Source organism: Pteropus alecto, unplaced genomic scaffold (assembly GCF_000325575.1).
Source record: "Pteropus alecto unplaced genomic scaffold, ASM32557v1 scaffold105, whole genome shotgun sequence".
Classification (NCBI taxonomy): Eukaryota; Metazoa; Chordata; class Mammalia; order Chiroptera; family Pteropodidae; genus Pteropus; species Pteropus alecto.
Genome location: NW_006436294.1, coordinates 2,248,172 through 2,255,013, shown reverse-complemented (window position 1 = coordinate 2,255,013; position 6,842 = coordinate 2,248,172).

The following is a 6,842-nucleotide window of genomic DNA, read 5'->3' as shown; positions in this document are numbered from 1 at the left end:
GTCATAGAACTAGAATGTAGCAGGTCAGGTTTGAAGTGTAATTCTCTTGGCACCAGCAAGGGGCGTAGGGTGGAAGGGGGTGGGTGGGGTTGGGGAGGCCAGCTGGTAATACATCCTGAAAACACTGTATCCTACAGGCAAGATGGCAGCTTGGCTGCCGGGGGCCCAGATAAGTGTCACAATCAGCCTTAAACATGAGCACAGAGAAAGTGTAGAGCATAGACTCTAGAGCCAGATGCCTAGTCAGTCACCCTAATTCCTCCTCACACAGGCGGTGTGACGCGGGGCCAGTTACTCAACCTCTCTGAGCCTCATTTTCCTTAATGTACAATAGAGACGGTGACGTGAATTCTTTCCCAGGACTCCTGGGAGGATTGAATGAGTTCACGTTATAGTGCGTTGAGCAGTGCCTGGACCACCAGAAGCGTGTAATATATTTTAACAAGTCTATGGATGTACAGTGCCTAGCACAGTCTCTAGTACCTAAGATGCTTAATAAATGATAATTATTCTTACCTTGTGTTTATCACAATTATCAGTTGTGTATCTCCAATGCTTAATTGGCCTTAGTCACAGTAAGGTAGAGATGGGAGCATTTGTCAGCCACTGATGCCATTTTGAGGCTGGGGTATCATTTATAAGTTAAGAATAAAACTTTTTCGACAATTCAAGAGTTCGAGAACAAGGAGAACTAACTTTCTTCACTAGCCATGCGTTTATGCTTCCAGCTGTGTGGCCGAGATGAGAAGGGCTACACAGCCATTTACGGAGGGCTCAGGTGACCTTTGTGACAGTGTCCCCACCCTTGCCCGGCTTGGAGCTAGTTAAAAGTTCCTGACTCTGGAACGCTGCTCAAAACATATCCCAGCGTCACTGGGAAAGCTTGGTATTTTTTTGGCTCTTCCAACAACTTATTGTGTAATCCTGGATATGTCCCTTTCCTGTTCATTAGCTTATTTGATCTTCATAATAACCCATTTAATAAATAGAAAAGTGCTAGAAATCAAGAGACTGGCTCCAAATCACAGAAACAACTAGCCTAAGGATAAAATGGAATGAGGAATATATCGTAGGCTGGGAATCTCCTGGCTACATCTGGATGTCAAGGGGCTTCAACCACCTAGCCGGGCAGGTGTATCAGATACCATCCGCCTCACCACGCCCCCGCCCCGGACCCGCCCCAGCTCCTCACAGCCTCCCTCTCATGCTTCAGTTCTGCAGGGCTCCAGCCTCTCCCACCAGATCAACCCACTCCAGGGGGCTCTCGGCATAGACAGCCAGAAAGTGCAGGGGAGTGAATGCCCCATGGACCAAACTTGGGACCTATGGGAAGTAGGAGCCAGCGACGTGTTCTTCTCTCTCCCTCCGCCAGGCCACCCTCCAGCAGTCTGTTCCCTGGCGCAGCAGTTCATGTGCCTCTTAAGATGGTCCTTCAGATAAAACAACACCCGAGGTGGCCAGCTTAGTGACCCGCCCTCCAGGGTCCCCTCCTTCCTCACCGCCTAACTCCCCTGTCCTCGGCGACTTTGGAAATCTCCCTGGTCAAGTAGTAACAGAAGACTTTTCTCAGCCTTTGCTCCGTGGGATTCTAAAAGAAAATAATTTCACTCTCATTATTATTAATTAAGCTAGCTAAAAGGCAAGAGGAAGGCAAGAGAATGACAGACAGAGAGGGCGGGAGAGAGAGAGAGAGAGATGGAGTGTGAGAATTGGCTACGGACAGATGTGCAGGACGCGTGACGGGTACCACAGGAGTTGAGACCGGCACAGCATTCAGGCTTTATGGTCACTGCCCTGAGTTTGCATCCCTCTTCCATTAGTTACAAGCCTGCCATTGGCCAAGTTACTGAAACTTCAGTTTTCTCATCTGCAAAGTGCAGATGATAATACTTCCTATGTCAAAGGGTTTCTGCAAATATTAAATGTGCTCGTCTTTGTAAAACACCTAGAAGAACAGTGTCTGATATTTTATAAACGTTATTGATCTGTTTATGAAACATACAGATCAACAAGCGATTCCCCCTTGAATTTGTATGCAGGACACTGATGAAGTCAGTGAGTTTCTCTGGGCCACAGTTGCTTTTTTTTTTAAGTGATGAAAGGAAAGATTTGAATGAACAATCAAATATCTGAGCAGTTCCGACCCTGATATTCTAAACAGAACCCAGACACAAACGGGGATCCAGCACCGTTGTGGGTCATCGATAGTCTTCAGATCTTACATAAATGGTCTTAAGATTTATATCAATTTTGCCATAATGAATTCTCCCAAGAGCTCTGTGAGGTTGCAGGGAGTCCCTGGTATTTTACAGATGAGAAAGAGAAGGCTCAAAGGTTAAGGAACGTGTGCGTGGTCACACAGCCAACTCTAGGAGGAGGATACAAACTTGGGTCGGCTTGACTCATCATGTCATGCAGTCCTGTTCTAGGTCCACTGACAAAGTGTGACTGTACAGATCTGAGCTGCGGTGCTCAGATCAGGATGTAACTAGTGGGCTGGTTGCATCCTTGGCAATTTGTAGAATATCAAATGGGTGTCCTTCTGTGTACTCGATGGGTCGTGATCGAAAGGGTGGCCGTTGCCTGGTGCTCTGGGGCAGATGCGTGAGCTGCGCTGGGTTGGAATGCGTGCTGGGATGTGAGGGGCTGGGTTAGGATGGCACCCACACTCTGGAGAGAAGTTACCCACTGGATGGCGGCTCACTTGCTTGTTTCTCTGTCTGCCAGATTCTATGTTGAATCTGGCGCAGGTGGATGCCCAGCTCGGTTGTCATGTGGCTACTTCGGCTTCCCCAACAATTTTGAACAGACAAATGTTTGGCTAGAGTTTTTAAAAAATTTTTTTTCTGTTTTTTTTTTTTGCAAGATGTCTTCTTCTGTGTTACCATTAAACACTTCATGTTTTATTTAAGAAACGGTTGTGTAAAATAAAGAAGATGTGGTTTCTTTTCTCATTGTCGTAGGAGAATGGCAATGAGAGAAATTCAGAGCCTTTGACTTCCTCTGTAGGTCTGAAAGAGGAAGAGGCTGGGGCCTGGGAGGCAGTGAGAAAGAGAGCCTGCGCCCACGAAGTCACCTCCCTGCCTTAGGCCTCATGTCTGCAGAAGTCTCGCCATTCCCCTGCAGGTCCAAGCTAACAGAATTTGCTGCAAGTGTATTTGACATTGTCATACTGTCCCCGGAGAGCGACATCGACATGCTTTCTTTTCGCAGTAGTATCACAGGACCAGATTCATTGCTCTTGGGTATCAGAATCATTTCATCTTCACGCCACACCCTGACACCTACAGATTCCAAGTACTGTGCTTCTGCTTCTTGGGGAAGGTCAGAGAGCCTCGGGTGTTACGGGGTCAGAACCTGGTTGTTCACCTTTTTGGCGGAGATCTCTTTACTTAAGGCTTGGACTCAGAGAAAGACGCAGATAGATGAGTGGATGGGGTTTAGTACTCTACTTAATGCACAGATATTTGAGCACCTCCTTCAGCCACTCATGTCAGGCACTGGAGTTCCAGCAGGAACCAAGGAAGACAGTTTCTGCCCTTGTAGAGCATCATTTTAGAGGAGGTGCAGAGACTGAACCAGTCCTTCCTCCAACAGCCCAGGGAGGGAAAGCACAGCAGAGAAGGATAGCGTGTGGTCTGGGGAAGACCACGTTCAATAAATAGTCAGAATTGCCAGCTCTAGGTCAGGGACTCGGCTGGCAGTGGACAGAAAAGTGATGGAAAGACACACACTCAGCCTGCAAGGAGGTCACATCTGATGAGTGCAAAAATGGGGCTATTTATAAGATGCGATGGGCAGGAGGGGAAGCGAGTCAGCAGCATGCCTGGCCAAGTCAGGGACTGTTTCTGGGAGGACACAGTGTGAGCTGAGGCTTGAAGGTGAACGGTCAGTGCCAGCCGGACACTATGACAAGAGGGAAGGAAATGCACAAAAACATGGAGGCGGGAGAGAGCATGGAATAAACAGGATGAAGCAGGAGCCTGGAAGTTACAGAACGTAAAATGCGAAGAGAAGAGAGAAGGAGGAGAAGGATTTGGGATGCGGAGCCAGCCGAGGACGGTCGAGAAGGTCTGCGTGCCACGCTGGGGAGCTGTCGCTTTTGTCCCACAGAGGAGACAGTGGCAGTGGCGGCTTTCTGCTCTTCCTCCTCTTCCTTGAATGAACTCTTATTGGATATATTGTCAAATGATGAGTTTGTTTCTCTTAACAAGAAGAGACTCTTGTGAACATCGTGGACCCTCCTTGGAGATCTGAGATTACTGTCCGGCTGTGATCCTGACGGCCGGGACCGCAGGTACCACTGGAGAAAGAAATCTGAGCACGACCCAGGAGGAGCCCTTGACGCGACCACATCCAGTGGGTCTTCACCTGTGTCCCTCATGGTCCATGGTTCACAGGGCTGATCTTAAGCTGCTGTTGCAGTTAAAGGGGACATAAGGGACCCCTCACCCTGCACTGAAGATATCTTTTTTTTTTTAAATAGTGGGGTTGTTTCAGCCAGAAAAATGGTGCTTGCAAAGAACAGAAATACTGTAGTCCAGAGTCAAAAAGTAAGGAAAATGAAAGGAGAAAATGAGAAAATGTGGGTTCATGCACAGAATCGAAAGGAAAGCCCAGCAACTAGGTAATAGGAATAATAAACATATACCGAGCACCGACTGTATGTCAGTTGCTATTCAGGAGCTTTCCATGTATTAACTTAATGTTTATTACAATACTAAAGGGGACCTGGTATGATGGTGACTTTATAGATTAGAATAAGGAGACCCCGAGAGGTTAAGTAATGAACCCAAAGTCACACGGCGAAGCAGAGCTGCGACTCGAACATACAGAATCTGAATTCGGAATCGGTGCTTTTTACTACGGTGCTGCAAAAACAGGAAGCAGGAAGCTCAAGCCTCGCCCGCCAGGAAGAAGAAATTAAGAACAATCTCTCTGAGAAAGAGGCATATGTGATGGGCCTAGCTTGGGACACCTGCCACCTTGTAACCAAGAAAGAGGGGGGCTCCTTGGCTAATGGCACCCCAGACATCTTCGAATGGGGGGAGTCATTTCTCAAAACAAAGGCCAACATTGGATTCCACATAAGATTTAATTTGGAACAACAAACAACTACCATCCTAAACTTATGAGCTTATTTTTTCTTCCAATAGTTGGCATGTTTATTCTTTTTTCTAGTTACTATGGCAACTCCAAGTCCACATTTTGCACGTCGGATTAGTTTCTACACTCTTGCCCCGGATCTAAGTTGAGCGATCTAACCCCTTTTAACCTTGCAGCACAGACTGCTAATTGTCCCCAAATACCCATTTCTCTTAATGCGAGTTCCCCGCATGAAGACTATATTGACCAATTTCTCTTACAGCTAGGCAGCTGGGAGTGGCCTAGGGGGTGAGACGTAAGCACAAGTGGTGTGGGCAATCTGTAAGAGATGCCCTTAAAGGTAAAGGGCATATTCTACTTCCTTCTGAATGCCTGGAATAAAGATTCGATGGCCGGAGCTGGAGCAGCCAACTTGGACTAGGAAGTAAGTATAAGAGTGGATGGTGTGCATTGTTGTGGAGCTGCAAGGTGGATGAAGCCGGGGTCCCTGACACTATAGGATGCCACAGCAGCCTGCTCCACCAGGACTTGTAAAACGGAAGATTAACTTCTGTCTGATTACTGTTATTTTGGGTTTTCAGCAGCCAAACCTCATCCTGACTGCTACAGAAACTGTCACCTGAGCTGACCTCAATGATTTTACCAAATCGACACCTCAAATTAGTAGCCGATGTCACATCTCTTAAAACTGGAGCCATTGCTCCCAACATAACCCTAAGGAAGATTGAACTGCCTACAGAATCTTTAAATGCAGCTCTAAATGCAAGAAGTTGACATTGATTTATATTTTATGGGTTTGCTATTCAAAATATGTCAACGCCAAAATATTTAGCAAATCAATACACATAAAAATAGCAATAGCTAACTTACTGTGCACTTACTGTGCGCACGGCCCATTTAATAATCACCTTATCTAACTTTCCCAACAGTCGTAGAGGGTTGCTTTGATCATTATCCCATTTTAGACCTAAGTAAGCTGAAGCTAAATGTTTTGCCCAAGTTCATACCTGCAGCTCCACGAACCACTGAGTGACAGAGTTATTCCCACAAACACGCATGCTCTGTAGTGTTCTAACTACCAAAAGAGAGAGAGAGAAAAAAAAAGATGTTTGCAGGTTTAGTCTCAAAGAAAGCTAACCTATTAAACTACAAAAAATACAGAGAAATTATTTCAGAGCCTCTTTTTATTTCTCGACGACATAGATGGATGCCATCTTTTAAAACGTGGAACACGTATCCCAATTTTAGATATTTGGGCTTGGTTTCGACTGGGAAGAAGATAACCTGCCCTGCTTTGGAGGGAAGAGGGGAAAGTAAAGTCAAATTTTTAAGGCCACCACTACGCGCATGTAGTTTATAAAAAAGAGAATTATAAGGCTTCCTTCGCCAAAGAGAGGTCCCCAGTTTCACAGAGCCCTGCTATTTGGCAACTCCCAAACCGAGTAACTCTCCATTCTCAGTTAAAAAACATTTGCAGGAATGTTGACAAGTATAATACGCATACGAAAGATACTTAAATTAATAATGGCTGCCATTTATTGAATGCCTTCTGATTATCTACCTGGCATTGAGCTAGTCATTTTTTTATATGCAATCTTTCTCCTTAAAATGACTCTGAGAGGCAGGTACCATATGCCTATTGTGCAGATGAAAACTGGAAGGCTCAGAAAGTGTCCATCATCTGACAGCTGCTCCAGCACCCCCACATCCCAGAATCCAGAGCCCTGCCTTACGCC